Below are 22125 nucleotides of genomic sequence, written 5' to 3'. Positions count from 1 at the left end.
ATGTAAATTGCATTTAAATGAAGTAAGGCACAGATACAGTTGTACCTGTCCACTTCAGGAAGTACATTTTAATCAGTCATTTAGTTGGATAAGAGAGGTTTTGATTGAGAAGCAGCAGAAACGAGGTTGATGCGAGAGCAGTGAGACTTAACCAAAACAATGAGCTCAAAGAAACTAAAACAGTGCAAACACTCACAAACATATTCATGCCCAATATTTAAGATTCATGTAGTTTAAGTGCAAATAACGTTTCTACCCATTTGGATTAAACAGATTTCACATGAACAAATTAATGGACCAATATTGAACGCATATACAGTACCTGGTACTTAGGAATTTGAAAAATACATCTTGTATTACGCCTAAACATTTGTTGTGAGTGAAGGTAAGTTCTCTATGTGTTCATCAATATCAAACTCCTCTCTCATTAAACATTCTCCACTGAGATATTATTGATACAGAAATAACGATTGGTGGAGAATTAAGCAGAGCAGTGTGATCTTATCGACGACGAGAGTTTCTTCAAAACTAAAAAGCTCAAAACATGTATCATCTTTAAAAAAACAAAAACATGCCCACGGTTCTTGCTGCCTGAAGACCACACTGAAAACTGTCCGTATCATTTACGTCGTCCATCTAAATTCCGTGCATTTTATCTGCACACGAAACCTTGTTCTTGTCTGAAGATAATATATCGCTCCTCGAGCGCTGTCTGTGTAATACTTCCATCAGCAGCTGTTTATCTGCTGAGTCGCTCCTTTCTGCCGCGGACAGAAGCTCAATAGGCCGACGCAGGAGCTGTGTCAGAGCGGGAGTTGCATTTCAGCTGAGAAATAATAAGCCGCAAAAATGGGAGGTACTTGATCAGGCTGATGTGCCATAACTGCGCTTCATGAATAGATTTGCTGCTATGATATTGTCAGCGAAAACACTCCATTAAAAAGAAATCAAAGCCCCCCGGGGCTGTGTGCTTTGTAGCGCTGGGGCTTTTTTCCCGTGTTGACTCCAGTGTTCCTGGGTCACAACCTTTAAAACAATAAGGAAAGTTTAAAGGGTATTTCTTTTATCATCAATAACAGTGCCACTAGAAATAAATATGTCAGCATGATCATGCTCACATCATTGTTCTTCATATGGTACCAGCAAAGAAAAGCAGAATGGATTTACCCATAATAACTATTATCATTATCATTGTATGCCGCTTGTCTTCCTTATCTCCTCTACGGATTGGCTTCTCCTTTCCTCTCCGACACAGCACATGCTGGTAAATACTCAGATGACAACTGATGTGAGAAAATAAGAAATAAATGATCATATTAAGAGGAGGGAAGATCAGAAAGTAAATCTGGGTTGGGAAAGGGAAACACAAAAAAATGACAAGATAGAATTATAAAGATATAATGGGGGGAGAGTGAGAGAAAGAAAGAAGAAAAGAAAAGAGGAGAAGAGAAGAGGAAGGAAGATGGGAGGGAGTTTGGATGGCAGAAGAGGCGGCGAGAGGGAGAAGGGGTCCCGGGCCTTGCGGGTGCCCCACACGCTCACACACACACACACACACACACACACACACACACACACACACACACACACACACACACAGACACACACACACACCCTCCATAAATCACAGTCCCTGGACAAGTGTAGAGACAGTAAAACTTTAGATACTGGAAATGTCATTATCTATATTTCATGTCCTGCGCGGCACCTCGGGATGCAGTATACCTGCATGCATAAGTGTCCGTGATTTGCCCCTTGAGTGGGATTCACCACTGACGGAATTTGGACATGACTCGCACTTGAAATCAATGCACCGTTAAAGATCTACAGTACATATAAATATTCTTCACACACCGATTGTGGCGAACATAAACGAGGACGATTCATGATGTTTGATTCTTCAGCGACATCTTGTTGACCCTGTGTGTGACGTGATACCATCACTTTGCCTACTTCCTGCAAATAATTTGAAAGAATTGCCGCGTTTAATGTTGCCGACGTGGTAAATAGGATGTTATCATAAGCCTCGGAAGCTCTTCGAGCTCCTACTTTGTTTTTCTGGCTCCTGACTAACAGCAGTGTAAGCACCACGGCTAACGCAACGCCAGCAGCCTGGCTACTGTCCAAGGCAGAAAAACTAAAATCCCAATTTGAACAAATAACTTTTGGGTAGAATTGATCAGCAGGCTGCTTGTGATACATACCGATCTAGTTAGAAATTAGTCAAACTACATTTTTTCTGCATTTTTGAAGCCTCTCAATCCCCGGAGCTCGCGCCACCGACTTCGCTCTCGTTTTATCAGTTTTTTCGATAACTCTCTGCTTTGGTTTCTCCGTCAGCGGGAGGTTCGGGTTTTTTGTCCGGTCGGACGTTCCGAGCTGCTGCCATTTCCATCACCCGGGGTCGATTCCAGGATGCGCGATTCTCGATCCTTGTGTTCGGTTCCACAGCGGCTGACGCGGTTCCTTTGTGCCGTGAAGCAAGTCCTCATTTTTTTTCTTTTTATTAAAAAAACGCGTCCGGGTGGCGAAAGGGGAGAACCCATGGGAGCGCGGATGGCGTCGTTTTTCTCTTTCGCCATCATATTTTCATAACCGCGTACGTGCGCGTGTGTCCCCCTGTTCACCGGTTTGGAATGTGAAAAACAGGATGTGAGGGGAAATGAAGACTTGCTCTGCCCCCTCACGTTGTTCTCCTCCAGATCGTCCCCGAAGGGAACATGAGGGGGAATCACCACCTGCACTGACGTCTCCATTTATCTCTTCTCTCACCTCCTTCTTCTTCCTCCTCCCGTTTCAATGTGCCTCGCCCCTCTCTTCTTCTGGCGCGTGTTCTTTATCCCAGGTGACACCCCCCCCCCCCCGTCTTATTCTGAACTCCTCTGCTCCCCTGTCATATCTAATCTCCCCTCTCCTCCCCTCGTTTCATGTCTTAACCTCCCCTCTTCAGCTGTCATCCCTCTATTCACCTGGTCTCCCGGCTAAGCTTATTTCAGGAACCTCTTTCTTTTGTTCTGTCCCCCCCCCTGCACCTCTGCTATTCTTCACCGGTGACATCCGATGAGCAAATGAGTCTGTGGTGTCAGCAGGACTCTAACCATATGCCGGCATAATGACGCAGCGATGCCATTTATCCACACTATAAAGCGCCGAGCTGTGATTATGGCGGTATGCTCATAAAGCGGGTCTGTGAAGACGGCGCTGGCAGAGTCGCTCCACCGGCGAGGGCGCGGAGAAGGGATGAAACGGCCGCGTAATTACAAGGGAGGCATGTGCGCGCTGAGGTGCGGGTGTTCAACATGTGTGTGTGTGTGTGTGTGTTTCGAGGGGGCCAAGTGTGCGTGTGCGTGAGCGTGTGCGCCTTTTTAGACATGTCAATGTGGTTTTTGTGAACGTGTGTGCATGGGCGATTTCATGGCCGCGCGTCTATTTCTGCGGTTCCGCGTGTGAGCGAGCTCTGCGAAGAGAGAGAGAGGCCTCTCATCTGCTGCCCAGAATTAGTCGATAAACTGGCACCGTCTCCTGATAACTAGCTCAGTTTAAAAGCAAGGATTTTCAATTCATTCCCGGCCTCCCTCTCTGCCTCCGTGCGTTCGATGCCGCCTCGCCGTGCATCAGTCTGGCTTTGGTAAACTTCCCACGTGAACCCCTAAAAAATAATGTATCTTTCTGTCTATCGCACACACACACACACACACACACACACACACACGCAATCTATCCTTCACTTCTGCAAGTTATGATCATGTTTTACTCACCTAAATAATTGCTAAGTACTACAGTAGAACACTGGCAACATTATTACAAATACAGCAATGTCCGACAGTGCAACTCACATTAGTAGCCAGACAAGCAGATGTGGGGTTAAAAAATTGAAATTTGTGGACTCAAAGTGTGGATAGGTTATTGCACTGGAAAGCTATTTGTGCACAAAATTGGCAAGCATGGTTGTTAAAAACTGAGGAGGAAGGAATTTGGTCTGTAAACTGTGATGGATGTTTACAAATATGTCCCCGTTTCCCTTGTTTTCTCTCTTCCAAATCAGTTTGGCTAACCTGCGGGTTTGTTTCAATTTGTTTCTTCCTGTTTTTGTCCTTTTACGTGTGTTTGCAGCGTTACCAAATCCCGCCGATTAAGTAAATTGGTACATTGTCGGATAATAGATGACAACAAGTTAAAATGAATCTTTGAAGCATCTCAACTGCACATACCAAAACCCCGACCTTTACTTTAACCTTAAGCAAAATCCCATCCTCAACCCGATTGAAAACAGCCCGTCGAAGGAGTAATGAACGGCTAAAATGTCCTCACTTTTCAAAAATGCCCCTCGCGCTCGAGACACCGCGGGCTCAGTCTGGTCCTCGCCGAGACACAACTGCAAGAGCACACACACACACACACACGCACACACATAAATACCACAGGGCCATTATTGAGTCATGCTCGACTCCTATCATTAACTCTGGGAACTGTGATCAAACAAGTGTTTCACTAATGATCTGCACGGCTTTTTTCTAAACCGCTATCACATGCGCGCACAACCAGAGTTACAGCCGGGACCACAGTTGAATTCGCTCCTCTCGGTGATCCATCACTGTCTGGATGGATGGTTGGTTTGGACTCAAACTTCACACAGGTGCTACGCACAACCAGAGCAAACCCCAGTGTAATGCAAGCCTATGCCATACGGTTTTATGTGACATTTATCTATACAAGTATACATATACATGATATAGTAACACGTATTAATGGTAATAGATCCTTAAATTGTATGGCACCTTTCAAATCAGCCATTCTTCACAAAGACAAAACAAAAACAATAAAAATCAAAGACAACGAGTAACATTACACATAATCATTTCAAATTAAAGGAAAAAAATTCTTAAACACATAGGACGGTTAAAAGTTATGGCTAAAAAGAAAATGATAAAATGAACATAACAGTAATAGATACAAATGACCATGTAAGAAAATATGTCACTAGCCAGTAAATACAAAGAGCAAAAGGATGATTCTGTAATATTGTTCCCATGTGTGTGAAAATTCTATTTAATATGCTGCCGGTGTTTTTAATCTTCCATGGGTCTGATTTGCCCTTTCATGGTTCTTTAGATGTGACGCAAAACACAGACAGAAACGTGCGACAAGTTTCTAAAATTGTCAGTTTGGTTCATGAGATCCGATGCTCTCATGTCACAGTAAATGGAACCTTTCGCTTGAGATGGAGGTGGATTTCTGTATTACATATTGTTTCAGTAAGACAATTTACTAAATCCTATGATCAACTCAGAGGAAACCGCCAAGTCGGTGGAAGGACGCGCTGGAGACATCGCAGCTCGTCTAGCTGCTTATACAGCTGCTGGAGAGAAGACTTGTGGTAATCTCCCTCTGAGTCGGATTAACGGATGGAAAAAAAAGGATGAATGGATAGAAGAATTTCAACAGCAGATTATCTGAGGTTCCACGCGGTGGGGGTTTAACTTCATCCCTGCCTTCTTTTGAGATACTGTATGCTTGTACCTTGAATTCCATTCACTCGGGAACTTTTAGGCTTATGCATTTACTTACAGGATATCATTGAACAGTTATTATTACGAGTTATAGTTGATTTAGCTTTCAAAAATACCACGTCCATCAAATGTGGGTCAGCTTTGCTCTAATGTAGGTTTGCGTCGGGTTGTTTCCGACCGGTTCCAGCATCATTTCGAATTAACTCAGGAAAAGACTTGCACGTGGAATAAATACAAAAAATGTATTCGATGTCCGGGAATAGTTGAACAAGTAGTTGGGTTAGTCGGCACTACAGGGAAAACTTTTTTTACATTAGAGCTTGTTATGTTGTGCAGCACAAGGACAAGGATCCATCTGTGTGCAGATAACAGGGCCCCGCAAAGAAAATTATAATCAGTCTCACGGGAGGAAAAAGGCCACTGCTTGCGCATCGCAGCCAAATATCCTCGTCTAAAAAGAGCTGATTAAATATCTCCAAAACAAAGTGGCTTCCCAGTCTGTTTACTGGTGATTAGATTGAGGAAAGTTTGTCTGTACGTGTTGCCTAACTCTACCTTTCCCTCACTTCTTCTCCACCTGCCGGCGTCATTCAATCTTCTTCCCTCTTGTTTCAGCTCAGTCCGCGCTCTTTCTCTCTTTCGTCATCACTTCAATCTTCAACTCCCCGCCTCCCCTTGCATTATTTTCTCGTCACCGTCGCCTCCCGCAATTTTTCACCTCACGGTCCTCCTCTGCTCCTCCGACCTCTGCCAATTTAGCTGCTGCGAACCGATTCCTGTTAACATAGTTTCATCCCACAGCAACTTCAGACCAGTTTCCACACACGCACACACACACACAGAGTGCAGAGTTTCTTTACAATAACTGATCGGCTATATTGACGTCAAGGCAGCGCGTTAAATGGTCAAAGCCAGAAACTTGATTGGGCAATACCCGGCGGCCTGTGTCCTAATGGGCTGGCCAATGAGGAAGAGCAGAAGGACTTACTACTTCATTAAGAAGCAGAGAGCTCCCAAAATTGGACCCACAATCCCAGTGTGTGTGTTTGTGTGTGCGTGCGTGCGTGTGTGTGTGTGTGTGTGTGTGTGTGTGTGTGTGTGTGTCCTGCTCTATTCAGCTCATTTCTGTACTGCCAATAAATCCATACTTACAAGGAGGCATTGATATTTCATATCCTCACCCTGGTACAACTTTTTGAATAAATAACACTAACAATCATTTGTAATAGATGGTATATATTGTCAAGTATTAAGAATATACATTATATAATTAGAATATAATATAGTGATAATGGAGCTACAGCAGAAATGCACCCATCAATCTGAAAAAACAGTAGATGCAACACAAAAGACCCAAATGAAAGTCTCATGTCAGTGTCGTGTTCTCTGAGCATGATCTATTTACTAATCTCACCTGGGACTTCTGGGTATTTTAAAATGCAAATTGTTACCTCTGGCAGCCATTTGAAAAAAAACAGCCTTCCAAAATTGGAATTTTAATCTTCTTTATCGCCCTTCTAAACCTCGCGTCATCCAAATTAATGGCCAATCTGCAGTGAAATGCTCTGTTGAAACTCGGAGCTCGCGACGGTGGGCTAATTTGATTCATGATGAGACGGTAGACGGCGGCGGATCTCGGTGATGAATACCGTGTGCAGTCACTTGACTAATCTGCTCTCTGTAATACTGAAACACCTCATAATATCACTTACTAGTTGTGAGTCTCTTCCATATTTCATTTGATGTTTTTGCATGTAGTTCATTTCACTGCCAAAATAAGAAGTAGACACTAACTCTGTCTGGCTCAGTTGGAATAATGTTTTACGACACATGAATGTTTTATCCATCTTGACCTCGTTCCTTTCTCTGTCTTACACAATGAAACACAGGTACAGTACATATAAATACACATAAGCATAAACAACTTGAAATGAGAGGATTAGACATGATGCACCAAGACACGCAAGAGTAGAAGAGTAGTGTGTTTGTGTGCGTGTGAATTTAACTTCTTGTAGGCAAACAGGGGTTGCAAACACATGCAGACTTTTTTCCCTTTTCAGTTAGATTGACTGTGGTGTTGAGTGATGGATAGTGTGTGTCCCAAGGTCATGTCGCCAACTATCATTCAGGTTCTGCTGAGGCATCATAACCAATGACAGAGATGCATCCATCAATCAACGCACATATAAATGTGCACATGGAGAACATGCAAACACAAACGTGGGGCTCAAAGGGTAAGTGAAAAGCTCGCTGTTGAGAGGGGTAGACCAAATATCTATATATCTACAAATAGTTGGGTAACAAAACAAATGGCATGAAGTGGGTTCAAGTGTCAGATCGCATTGCAGTTAAAAAAATATCTCATGTTGAAAATAAAAAATCCTATCCGACCAAGCCTGCTTTAACGGCCCCGGGGGGTACTGCTCTGAAGCCGGCCATAACCCTGAGGCAAGAAAAAGAGACAGCGATCAATAAAGGTACTGACAGAACGTCTGATCTATAGGATTTGTTTTACTTTCGTGTTATTGGACGTGTGAGGGAAATAAAGACGGATTTTCTCCCCACAATCTCTACAAATCCCCCCGTGTCGTCCACACCGGAGATATCTGACCTCCAATCGGTCAGACCGCCAGTTGTCCAGATTGGAGTAGGCCTATCTTGTTGTGGAGCATCCTGCGAAATGTGCTATTAATATTCGCCAGGGGATGGTTTGTTTGGGTTTTTTTTTGGTGACAACCCTAACCTCTTCTCTAGTACAATCCATTAACCTGCTGAACGCACTTGTACTCCCCCGGGGGATGAAGCTGTTATCTATTGTGAAAGGTTCGTGAACTTTCCCGCGGCGTCAAACATTTTCATTTTAACATATGACACAAAACCAAACTCTTACGGACAGATTTCTTCATGATAAAAGGTCACATGCGTGATACCTTCGAAATAAAATATGTACATAAGCTTTATATGCTCGCGGCAAATCCAATGACATGCTTCTTTTACCTGTCCTTCTACCCAGCTGAATATCTGTTCATGTCATATTCAGATTGTTGCACCCTCACCCGCGTTTTAAGCCGTATGTCCAAGCCTCAACTGGCTCTGTCTTGAGCCAACAAAGTTCAGTGTTCAAGGGTGATTCTCATGCCTCGACTGCAGTAAGTGTAATTCATCGTTCCTAACCACTGCGCCGTGAGTATGGCAAATGTTTATCTGCTCGCACGCGGGTGAGAATCACCTCCGCAGGGACGCGCGCAGCACGGACGCCCTCCTGCTGCCAGCATCCCGTTGGTAGAAGAATCCCCTGCTTTATGAAAAGTTCAGATACCTAAGGAAATACACCTGTAAGCACAGCAGTATAAAATAAAAATGTTACGTGTCACATTTAGTGTTCGGCTAGTGTTTCAGACCTTTCCGTGGTAGTAGTCGAGTCTGCCAACGGTGATGTAATTATACGGAAAAACAATTCAGGGGCGCCATTATCTTTCACTCAGTGATTAATGTGACAATCTTCTGTATGGTGCCGACCTGACTCCATTCATTACATAGACTTATTAATGAGAATGGAATTTGAAATGCATAATTAGAACATGGAGGGGAGGGGACATTGAAGGTTTTAAGCTGAATTTGTTTTGAGACAATAACGATCCCTCTACACAATCAGGAACTGTACTGTAAGTATTTAATTTCAAAAAGCCTTGTCTTATTATTATTCTGTCCCCAAAACAAAAAAAGATGACAATTTTTTTTCGTGAATTTCATGCTCCTACTGCATCTTTTCAAACCTCATGACTGGGCCCAAGTCAGATTAATATATTTTACAGTCTAGTTTTGAAAATTGGCGTTAGGGTTAGACCACTCCTATGGCATGATGTTATTAAATTATTCAACAATGTTTGTCGGTGTCAATTATTTCCCCAATTTATCTGCCCATAACCAAGCTCCTCTCTTCATTGAAAATAAAAAAAAAAAATCCAAAAATCTAAAATCACGTTAAATGGACGTATTCAGTCTGACGTGTCCTGATTTATTTTCAATTTGTATGGCAGATTAATTAATCCCGCAGGGATCCCTATAGAAAATGTCTGTTGGCGTCCACTGAGTGGGTTTACTTTTTGATAGTCCAATAACCAGATTGCTACAGAGAAGCAGTTCTGCCCTTTTGGAAAAATAAAATAAAATAAGAATTACAACCCACCAGCTGTCGAAAGGCCATAAAATAACTCAACTAACTAAGTTTTGTCCAGACATCGGGATGGTCATCCGAGTTCCTCAGTGAATTTGTAATTGTAGAAGAAACGTTTGAAAAATGCAGGATGACCTAAAGAAAGGTTGCAAATATGACCTGTAAATTCCACGGCAGCAAGTTACATTAAAGTATTAAAATAATGGTCATCTGGTTTTGTGCTGCACACGTTGTGCAGAAATGAATGACGCACTTTACAAATACAAAAAAAAAAAAGAAAATTCCCCGAGCAAACAAGCAGAGAAGCAGTAAAAGAAAAGGCCTGTGTACACGAGGCTTGGCAGATTGAATGCAAGTCAGGGATTTTCTATGTGATCTCAAGACACCGACAGGCAAATCCCCCGGGAATTCCTGGTCTCATTCAAAGAGTCTCGGACAGAAATGGTGGGAGACACTTGAAGGAACAGGTTTGTGATCGCTCAGATCAGATCCTCTGAAACCCAGTCGGTTGAGAACAGTTCACCTACTGAACCAGGCTTTTCTTTTTTTTTTACCGCACAGTTTTGGATGGGATGACAGTGCAGCCAAAGAGGGAGAGTTTTTTTTCTTCCCCTAAAATGTTCTCACATATCTGAAATTATGGCAAGGTCATTCAAGTCCAGCTGAAAAGGTTCATTTTAATATTTTTTTATATTTATGGGGGACAGAAATTAACGGCGGATGAAAGATGATTCCACTCGATGAACTTTGAGGAACTCCTCAATGATAACAGAGAAGCTTTTTGTGATATTGTGGTGATTGTGACCAAAAAGTGTCACCATTAACAACTCTCTGACACAATCGTGTAAAAACATGTAAAGCTTCAGGATAATATCCTCATTATTGCATTATTGACTGTGGCACGGCATGAAACAATTTATACAGATTTTCCCATCATGACTTCGACTCCTGGGAGTTGTGCTTAAAGCGCAGTAACATATTAATAACGCTTGTCACATGCTTAAAACCACAGTTTGAAAGGGGTTAGGGTTAATCACGTTTGGTTGAAAAGCAAAAAAAACCCCAAAAAACCAACAATGATTTTATGAATGATTCACGACGTCAATCAAAACAATCCTTTTAAATCACTGTTTGAAATATTAGCTCCAGCTGTGTGGCATTGGAACCCTGTCCAAACCTATTCAAAAGGAGGAATAATAAAAAAGTCAAATCAGAGTGATACAAAAACCAAACATGGTCCCTCAATCCAAAAGTCAAGCCTGAATTTATGGAGCAACGCAACTACCGCAGCCTCCTGCCAATATTCATGTGAGTGGGCTCCTTTCATGCTCCCAAACGAGATAAAGACAGAGGTGATTTATCAACACCGATTGCATCTCTCATCAATGGAAGATCAATGGCTGACTTGAACTCTGTTTTATGAAGGCCAGACCGCGACTCGCACAAGTGACTCCAGCCACATCCAGTGTAGCCGCGGTGATTTATCGCCGAGGATTATATTGCAGTTCAACACGAGATCAGCGGTGATCTTTAACTTCCTTCCGCATAGAGACGGATGACTGGTAGCCGCACCGAACTGATTTAGTGGACTGGGTTTATCTCGTTGGATTCATCAAGAGTTATATAGGAGTCACGCACCCATTGTCTGGTCTTCATCAGTGCGGCTTGTGGTGTAATGCAGCGAGTGCGACCAAATGTTTCACTTTTACGACAATATTTTCCACGCTAGTTAAACTCAAGTGTGGGAAAGCAGGGCGATGGGGAGCGCGCGACACAGAAAGAGAGGACGTGTGCGACGGAGTGTGTGTTAAAGCCCCTCTGTGCATGTGTGCATGCATGCAAGTAACCGAATGAGGGATGTGTGTGTGTGTTGGGGGGAAGAAGTGGCCATCATTCATAGAGACACGAGCGGTGTTGAAATCGCCCCGAAATCCTTCTGTCAAATTTTATATTGGCTCCACAGACCTCAGTGACCCCGGGTCAATGATGGGAGTTCAAGAGAGAGTTCAACCTGTCAGGCACTAGTCAGGTTAAATGCAGGATGAGAGATTTACAACATAACTGATGTTAGAAAAATAGAGTTTGGGTGCTGGGATTTCTCTTCAACCAAATTAAGTTGAATTCTTTTCAAAAGTTGCATATAGTATTTGGTGATAGGATGGATGTTTCCCCCCATAACTGCCAAAAGCTGTATCACTGCTCATGGACTTTAACTTGGACAAATATGTAGTTTTCACATAGTGTTACTGTGTAAGGAGACGGGGCCCAGAGTGGCATTTAAAGGCATGGGGAGTGACATTAAAAAGGTCACGCAATGAATCCCATTTCATTTGCTGATGCCTGCAAAATACGTATGTCCTGATGCAACCCAGACGCAAGGACACATGGACACAAACGTTGTTTAACAAGACACAACTGCTGGCCCACAAGACACGCAGTGCAAAACAAGGGGGTTGTGTTTCTCCTTTGTAATTTGCAGTGAAATAAATCAGCGGGACACGAGAAAATCCTATTGTAGAAAAAAAAAAAAGGAAAGGAGGAAGGAGGGCTGGATTTATTATATGGAAATACATCGTTTGGTTTATGGTAAAATTACAATAGGCTATTAATCCTTTTGAGTGAGACTTTAATTTTCTCCTTTCCATTTGTGCAGTCCTGACAGTAAAGAAGTGGGCAAGTAATAACGGTGTAGAAATTACAGAATAAGGGAGGCGAGGTTTTTGCCGTTCACTAAATTAGAAAAATATACAGCACACTGTGCCGCGGCTGAATAAAAGAGCTCATGCGGCAAAGAAGTTCAAAAGCAAATATGAATTGCTAGGTAAGAATAATAAGAACTGCCCCTGGACTTATTAAAAAAAAAAGGATGTGTGAGTATCTACATGAGTGAAGAAGAACTGGGGGAGAAACTTCTGGGTTAAATTTGGTTGAGAAAATAAAATTGCTAAAAGTTTTCACTTAATTATGGTATAAACCACTTAAACATTTAATTGATCTATTGTTGTCTGTTTACTGTATAGTGTGTTGTACATGTGATCATGTCAATGAATCCACCTCCCTTGTATTAACCAAATATATTTAGCATGTACAGTAATTGTTCCATATGAGGTCTTAAGTGTACATGAAGTTGCACTTGTATATTAGTCAATTACCATATATGAAGCAATTCTCATTACACTTTTTGTATTATGCATTTGTCCCCGCGTATTAACGTAACTTTTTTACACTAAACTTACTGGCTCTTTGTTCCTACTCCTCAACGTTCATTTTAAAATTTCCAGTTGTGTCATTTCTTCCTCAGTTAATAATATTTCCCTTTGCTGCCGCACTGGCTGACTTTTTTTTTCCGCAGGGATCAATAAAGTTTTATCTTGTTTGGTGTGGTCTTTAGAAGCGTTACGTTCTTCCTAATACAACAGGGACTTGCGGGATCGCAGTCAGATTAGTCAAATGCACATTTGCTTGGGGGGAAAAAAAGTGTTAAAGTGTGTGTGTGTGTGTGTGTGTGTGTGTGTGTGTGTGTGTGCGCGCGTGTGTGTATTCCCAGGTCACTAAGTTCACAGCTCAGTCCAAACAGAACCACTGATCCGAGTTAATACTGTGAAAATGACTGCTGGGATCACAGCTAATCCTGGGGGCCGGGCGCCACACAAGACAGGTGATTGACTGAATGTGAGAATGGTTAGCATGTGTTTGGCTATTTGTTGGCATTTCGTCCGTAACCACTGCGACGCAAACACGCTGAGTGTGCTGGTGCTTTAATCCATTTCAATTTCTTTGCCAGGAACAAAATGAACCTATTTCTCTCAGCACATTTGATGAAATCTCCGTGCAGAACATTTACGGTCCAGTGGACCAACCCGAAACCATTCACTCTTGCTCAAATGCCATTCAATTTCCATGGAGGGAGTTTGAATAGCGATGGAGAGACGGGGCCGACCGGCGAGTCAACAGAACTGTTGACCAGGAACAGTTGGACACAGCTGAGTCTTTCGTGGTCACAGCAGCGACAGCAAATCAGATTTCCACACTGTGATGTTCCTGCGCTGTTGGGGATTTTTTTCTTTTCTTTCATAAAACAATAATGAAGTGAACAGTGGACAGAAAGCCAAGCGAAGTCATTCAAAATGTTCCTCTCATGGTAACAAAAATCCAACAAACCAACTATGTAAATATGATGATTTTTTTTCTCTCCATTTTTTGAAACATTGCTTTTTTACAAAAAGTCACGAGCTACATCTGCAAACTCAAGTGCCTTCCAATCATATATCATACAATCTTATGAAATGCAATACTTAGAGCCTTTTCTCACTGGGGCTTAGGCATAAGAAAAACGAGAGGAGTCTTTTTTTTTCATTATGTGAATAAAGTGAATTCTTAAATTTTCGACTTTAATCTCGAAATCTCAAGTTTATTCTGAACATTTCGACTTTTTCGTCGATATGCATACTTAAAAAACAAAACAAAAAAAAGTACGCACTAAATCAGAACATTTAGCAGATCGTTGGGTCTTTAGAGAGAGTTTTTTTCCCCCACCTCTGCACGTCTCCTTCGCAACATCCAGTCAAACATCTGAGTCAAGTGAGAGCACGGCCGCCCTGCTCCCTCGGTCATACACCAGCCGTCCAGCAGGTGTCCGCTCCCAGATCCACCTGCTCACCTGCTTCTCATTCACCACCACGGGAAAATCCTGGCCTGGACGCCTGTTCCTCGTTTCCCTCATTTTTATCCCCATTATTATCGTTACCAGCCCTTCTGCCCCGGCCAGTTGCTTATGATTTAACATGTTTCTCTTTGACTCTTGGTCCCGTCACCTTGTCTGCTCCCGAAGCGCCTCGTCGGTAGTAAGGGCGATACTTTCGTACTGTGGTGACATCACCATATTACGGTCATGTACTCAGTTTACAGTTTTTTGACAGCTTCAATTGCAGCTATCAAAAATACAACACATTGTTAAAGTCAGTGCTTTCCCACCTTTTGTGGCTCCTGACGTCTTACGAGTAGCAGTGTGTAGTCACGGTCACATTTCAGATGTCTGAGTTGTAAAACATCTCCCTCACTAAACTTCTCACATGCTTTCACTTCAGTGAATGTTCAAACGATCCAGTATCTCACAAAAAACAATTCCAATATTGGAGAAAACTGAAAGCAGATGTATGGATCATAACTTTCCTTTTTTTTCCCCCCTTCTCCTTTGCTCTTTCATACATCATCTCACAAATGCTCAGATTTATATTGGGTCTCTGTAAAGCTGCATATGAAGTTCAAACTACAGCAGCTACAACAGTAACATGCTGCTCACGCACTGACGCATCAGTAACAATCATCTAATGATGATGCCAACCCGCCGTGGCGTCACCCGTCGGTTTGAGATCGGCCGTTTTGAAGCCTTGAGTTTTGGTCATTTCGGCCATCTTGGTTTTTTGAAACCAGAAGTAACCAGATTTGGAGCTCGTCCACGGCACATCCACCTACACCTACACTCCACAGCCCCTTGTATACCATGCTTTATTGTCTATATTACTCTAAATGGGACCATCATTTACAAAATAACACCATCAACTAGCAGTTGAGACAATCAACTCCACAGGAAAATGTTTACTGACCAAATAAATCAAGTGAGAAGTAGAGTCATTGACTTCTTTTTGGAACCATTAGAGTCGCCCCTTATCACGTCCGCATTTGCTTTTATATACAGTCTATGTTTCTAACAAGACCATTATGTGCTCCATCACTATTTTTATATTATTAATGAGCGAAACATCCTGTACTCAGACAGCAGCAACACTTCATATGTTTCCCGGAGACATGCTTCCACCGCAGTATCAGTTTCTTAGCATCAAGTTGCAACCCTGTCTCCGAAATATTGCATCCATATAGAGCTAATCTCACAGCAAACACTCTTGCGGGGATAAAATATCTCACTCCTCTGTGTTCCTGGGAGAACTAGTTCCAGACACCTGTACTTTCCCCATTTCCCTCTCCGCTGTCATTCACCTCTTCCATCCCCTCTCCTCTGCACCCCGCCATGTCGCCACCACTCCTCTGACAAGTTGTTAAGTCTGCGGGGTTGGAGGCAGCCGAGAGAGAAGACGGCTTGATAAATGACCCTCTTCCAGTTTCAATCTCCCCTTGTCCTTCTCCGCATCCGTCTCTGCTGCTTAAGACATCACGGGCTGATGCCCCGGCAAAAGTTAGCCCTGCAATCAACATTTCACGACTCCCATCCTCTGTAAATCCAATCCCCCACCTCTAAACCAGCCTATTCCGACCATCTCCCTCTCTGCCAAACAGTTTGGCACCTGCTTCGAGAAAAAAAGCCTGACAACCTCCAAAGCTTCTTCCCTCAGCCACCCTTTCACTCCCCCCTAATTTACTCTACGCCTCCTCATCTAATCCCACTGGCACTGACTCTTTGTCTGTCTGTTGCCTCGTCCCAGATACACCCTTCTTCCAGCCTGTCTTGTGCACTTCTTCAACCCATCCCTTCCTATACCCCGTCCTCTCCAATGCCCTGGATATATCGTGATAGGCCTTGTAGTGGTTCATACCTGCCTGCTGTGAGAGAGGTTTAAGTATCATTTAGTGATGAGTCTGGAGTAGCGAGAAAAGGTCAGGACGACTCACAGTCTGATCAATGCCATATTTATCTCTTGGCAGCAACTACACCTTAGTTTTGTATCCGCTAATTTTTCTGAACATGGCAAAGCAACTGCAGTCAGACTATGAAGGCATTGTGACAACAGGTAAAAGCCAGAGAGTGCTACAACCTTGTATAATTAGACAGTTGTCTCAGCAATTTTTAAAGTCGCCTAAGGTATGATTTAAATTCTGTTGACTACCTGCTTGTTATGTAATAATTGCAGTGGAGAAGTTATTCAAAAATGATATATCCTGATGCAGTATTCAAGGGGCAAAGAAAAATATATGTAAGTATGAGTTTGTCACATTTATTGCTTTCATGCAGCTCAGTGCCCACATATTCCTATGAACATTTTCATGTTAAATATTGTGTGTGTGTGTGTGTGTGTGTGTGTGTGTGTGTGTGTGTGTGTGTGTGTGTCTCTGTGTGTTTGTCCTCGTCTTTATTTTTAGCTCAGAAAATGCAGGCCCTGGAAGTTAAGGGCTGCTTTGCTTCTTGTCCAAGGCCTGGAAAGAAGCCAGTAAAGGGCTGACTGAGGTTCGGCACCCCGTTGCCAGCTGACTTAGACATCAAGCAGAAAAAAAAAGAAAAAAAGAAGGATGTCTATGATATTGTCTCTTGAGGTGATCATTTTCTGTCGTTCAAAATAGTCTTGTAGTTGATCCCTGTGACACTGTCACAGTGTGAAGTTGCTGTTGCCTTCTCTCAACTACTGGAGCAGTCACACTGTTATTGGTGCTTATCGCTTACGACTATTGGAACTACTTGGGGCAGGCTAAAAGCAAACCACGTTTGAATATTAATAAAACAACAATATTATAATTGCATCTGCTTCGTTGAGGTTTGCACTTAATAATCAGCTAAAGTACAATTTTAAACAACCAGCTGGTGTTATTGGAAACCAAATGTTGTAAAATGGAAAACGGAAATAAAGAAAAGTGAAAAAAGAAGTCAGGAAAGAGAAATAAATCGTGATGAAGCAAGAAATTACCAAAGAATTTGGCATGTAATTTGTGTGTCATTTGTTAATACCTGGGTGGCTTGAAAGCCAAACACCTGCCTTTCTCAAATGATGTCAGCCATAATCTTGCAATTTCATTGTACCTGAGTATAATGGCAATAAAGATATTTCTGATTCCGTTTTTGAAATATTATTTAATGTGCTGACACCTAATAGGTATGGGGGAATATCTTCAAATAGTTAAAGATATGTCCCAGGACCTATGGTCCAATTTACTGTTGAGTTGTTAACTTCACTTTCTGGCTGAAGTGACAGAGCGCCCATTCATCAGGGGTTATAATACCAATATATAGTGTAACTTACAGACATGCATCTCTAAACATATATTGATTAGTTTTTGTCACCTTGAGTCGGTGTCAAACTCCAGTCTGGCCCAGGAACCACTGAGCTAAAAAAGAAAATCACCAAATAGCCGAAGTCGGCCAGAGACCAATAGCCGGCAGCTGCTAAGACAAAACACAATTTGGCACAAACAGTGCATTGCACATAGATTTGCAGGAGGGTTTATACTGTCATTCAGCGTATAGAATTTCATTTTACGACATACTAAAAATTATTACGAGGCCAAATTTCTTTCCCCACAAGACTCTTGCCAAGATTACAATGTAATGTCAGCGGTATTGTTCTCATAAGTGTTCCTCACAATTAACTCCACTCTGCCGATAAATCTCTATGATCTTGTTGAGCCTAATTCCGCAAAAACTGTCGAGCTGACAATTTTATTTTGGAATGAAATAAATCCCAAGGGTCAAACTCAAAGAGGGTGCAGAAAGGAGAAAAGTCATCCACTATCGTCAGAGCAACTTTTACTTTGAGAAAAAAAGGAGCTAGAAAAATAAGAGTCTCGAGCTTTTTCCCCACTCCGTACCTTGTGTCATTTAACCTTCTGTCAAACGTGCCGCAGCAATCGTGATAAGTTGTTGTGTTCACTCCATTTACAAAAGCACAGATTGTTTGGGTGTCTACAGTCTGACAGGTAAATTTATCTGACAAATGTCTGTCTTCCTGTGCTGCTCCCGCTCGTGAATAAATATATGTTCTGTCTCTCCCCCCCCCTCTCTCTGTCAGACTACTTCACAGCAGGTCTGTCTCCTATCCGACTCAAATCTTATCTGTTAAGTTTAGTGTGACAAACATGTTCTCCTTGCACTTTATTCACTTATAGTCTTTATCACAATTAGTTGACATCAAACGTAGAATCAATATTCGAGTATCAATATAGACTAATACAATTCAAAACAAATCCTTCTGCCCATCTGGTGTATAAATATGTCTGTCATGATAACTGAAGCACTTCAACTGCGTTTTTTAAAATAAATGTTGCCATCACGCCAAAAGGCAGCTGACTATTCCAATTACCAAAAGCAGCCACAGCGGCAGAATTTGAAGCGATTGCAGTGTCACTCTCATTCTTTTAAATTTGGCACTTGCAGCACAAATGTCTATATTAAAGAACTAGGTAATAACTTTCATTTTTTCAAATAAAAACTTCTCTAACTTTTAAAACACTCATTGTGCAAAATTATTCTGGACCACCAATGATGCCTGGATGTGAAATCTGCAAATGTTCCTGAAAGTTTGTGGAGGGATCCTACAGCGGAACACATGCAGCTCCTACATGATCAGTTCAATACCTTCTTCTCATTCATCAAAGAGCTAAAAAAAACCACAACAACAACAACAACAAAAAAGCATCTAGTATTAATTATTTTATGTTTGAGTGCAATTAGTTCCTTTCGTGCATAATTGCTCGTCTCTCCAGTTAGACACACTCGGCCACTAACGGTTCCAATCACACACAAAATGTTGATCAGACCCTATTTTTCGATGAATATTTAATCACAGACATAGACAGATTATCTCAGGCCTCTACATGTGGCTGATCTGTATCTGCTCAGAATTAAGTTAGTGTAAAAAGTTTAATATATATATATATAAAACAAAGTACAATAAATGTGTGTGGACCTTGCTTTCAGTCATGCCATAAATCCGTTTCTATGCTACCCAAAGGCAATTCATTTTTGCACTGTTTCAATTTTATTTGCTCTCAAATTGCCCACATTGGGATATTTCACGAGTGTTCTATTAAAAAAAAGTGTCACACAATACCCTCAATTTCCATCTTTGTCCCATTCTTTGAATTGTTTTCCCAGCAGGTCCCATCTATGCGACCGGCACTTCCTCCTATGTCTTAAAATCTATTTCCTATTCATGAACATATATTGCATTATATATTGTATACAGCCCAGAATATTTTCTTTTTACCCCCCTCCTCTCTATGGACCATTCACAGTAGCCTACTTGTCAAGCATGTCCCCGCAGTGCAACAAGCTCTCGTCTGATCCAAAATATAGGTCTCACTTTCATTCCCAGGGTCATTTTGAAACATATCTAATTTGCGAACAGGGCCGTGAAGAGCGGCCGCCTCAGATCAGACACAAAATGTCTGTCTGGTGACTGACATCAATCGTGTTTAATGTCTCAGTCCATTCAGACACAAAATGACATTTAGTGGGTCAGCCTATTCCCTGTGTCCCCTTCACTTTCTCCCTGTCTTCTCCTTTAACATTGTGCCACTCAGTGAACATGTGTGCATCCGTGTGTGTGTGTGTGTGTGTGTGCGTGTAATAGTCTGCCTGGTTGTCTAGCCTCAACCCATTATCATATTTCATTCACTCCACCGCCGATGTGTCCTATCGTTTTTTCCAGATTGCTTCGGTTGGATGGATGACTGTGTCAACCACCAAACACGAAGAAGGGAGACAGATATGATTACACTGCAGCTGAAAGTTTTTTATTTGGTCGGTCCACTACTTTAGTCCAGGCTGAAAAATCGCAACAACTATCGCTTGCATGGTACGCCGGATGAATCCCAAAAGTCTCGCGTGGTCGTTTTCAAAACTTTCCATTGCCTTGATCAATGCACGGCTTTGTAGAATGTCACCAATCACTCATATGTGGAAGGGGGATTTGATTCTTGCATGTTTTCATTTTGTTGTGCAGGTGTAACGCTAGTGCCCAAGGGTTTTAGCCTACTTACTATAGCGCGTCCGTCTCCCATACCAGAATTTTGGAATTCGGAACCACTCCCGTTACTCATGATCTAAGAAAAAGATCGCACCCCGAGTGTGATAATGTTTTAAACTAAGGTGGTGAGTATGGTTCACGTTTTACCTGCTGAACATCAGTTGCTTATCTTGATCATTTAGCTGGAAATGATATAGAGCGTCAGGTCCACCCTCCCTTTTTACCCTTTCTTTCATTCACTGTGTCACACAAGGTCTGTCTCTCAACTCTCTTCATTTATTGCCCTCAGTCGTTACAGCAATGTCAAAAAGGCTCAAGCAGAAATCATATCCACTTTTTTTTGTTCTCAATATATATTGTTTCTGAACGATTCAGTTTTGCCCTTTGAGTTTGACTGAACACAGTGGTGCAGCCAAATACCGATCCGGTCGGTTGTCCAACTTCCTCTCCGTCACCCGTGTCTCACTGAACAACTCCACGGGAAAAAAACTGTCTTAGTCAACCTGCTGTGTCGGCAAAATTATGAAAATGTGTCTAAGAACATGTCATTGTGGCCACGTCAATAAGAATCTCACCTCATTTGAAAGTTAAATTTGCACAGGCTGCAAGCCACAGTGACCAGTATCGCATCACCTCATTCTCAAAGTTACTGTTGAGAACAGAGTCATTCTGAGTTTTTTTATGATCCGCAATCTCACATACTTTGAGATTTGGTTGCTGTCAAGCCCTTTGTATATGACTCAGACCATTTTCTAATATTCACAACATTCGATGAGCTCCTTGCCCCTGCACGGACGCTTCTGCTTTTGTTATATTTCCATTTTCCATCTGTATGTGCATGTCAGTGTGTGTATGTGCACGGACATATATTTGATTAAAAGAATATTTTTACCACAGTTCCCCAAACAATTGACTTCTGTCATCCATCAGCCAGAAAGACTGAAGCGTGAAGAAATGACCCAGAGAGAAAGAGAACATCAATTACCAAGTTTCTCTATATCTGGGAGAAATTATATTTTCCTCATGTTTTAGTGATGCATTTGACGTTAAGTGAATAGAATGAGATAGACAAAGAGGAAGTGGTGACTATAGACACAGGGATGTGTGGATGCATTTGACCACTTGATGAAACACGTGCAGCCCGTCGGGAGAAAAAAGAAGAAAAAGGAAAATGCAAATTAGGTTTTAACGAGAAGAAACGTTGGACGCTAATCATCTGTCTGGTTTCCCCCCATGGAGTTCTTCTTTGTCTAGATCTTATTCTTATGTTTTTCATCTCTGGCATTTTCTTCTGCCCTTTGACACTGTCGTTCCTTCCGCTCTTTCAAATTTTCTCTATACGTTTTTTCCCCCCCTTATCTTCTATAGATCCCCAGCTTTTCATCTTAACGTTTTGAAGTTAATAAAAGTTATGTTAATGGTTTGGCATGAATAACTGTCCCAAAGGTTTCAACAGGAAACAATTGAGGACCTCCTGGTTGGAGAGACGGGTTGCTTTCACCTGAGTCTGTTGTTGAAGAAGATCAGTGCATCGCAGGTTAATAGCAGGTTAAGAGTCTCTGGATGGCAGAAGTGGCGGGTGACCGAGGCAAAAAGGGCTTTCCTACCTGAGAATAGGCAAACTGAGGATTAGAAAAATGCAAAAATCCCTTGAAGAATCTGGACCAGTCTGGACGGATGACCGAGGTTTAAAAGAGGTAGAAAATGAAGAAAAGAGGAGAACTAAGACAAGGGGGGAGACAGAGAC

At 42.1% G+C, this 22125-nt stretch overlaps 1 long non-coding RNA gene across 5 annotated transcripts in view; it reads right to left on the bottom strand.

Moving 5' to 3' along the window:
• LOC118285180 overlaps positions 1–22125 on the bottom strand; it is a 112862-nt gene that overhangs the window by 85477 nt on the left and 5260 nt on the right. For 3 of the 5 annotated variants that reach the window (XR_004785047.2, XR_004785046.2, XR_004785044.2), the window contains exon 4: positions 21880–21985. This is a non-coding gene — a long non-coding RNA (uncharacterized LOC118285180). Of the gene's footprint in view, positions 1–19713; positions 21986–22125 lie in introns of those variants that run through there. The other 2 variants (XR_004785043.2, XR_004785042.2) reach the window with 1 other exon arrangement.

Source organism: Scophthalmus maximus, chromosome 20 (assembly GCF_022379125.1).
Source record: "Scophthalmus maximus strain ysfricsl-2021 chromosome 20, ASM2237912v1, whole genome shotgun sequence".
NCBI lineage: Eukaryota > Metazoa > Chordata > Actinopteri > Pleuronectiformes > Scophthalmidae > Scophthalmus > Scophthalmus maximus.
Note: the sequence above shows the minus strand (reverse complement) of the source record. Positions and strands in the feature narration are given on the sequence as shown.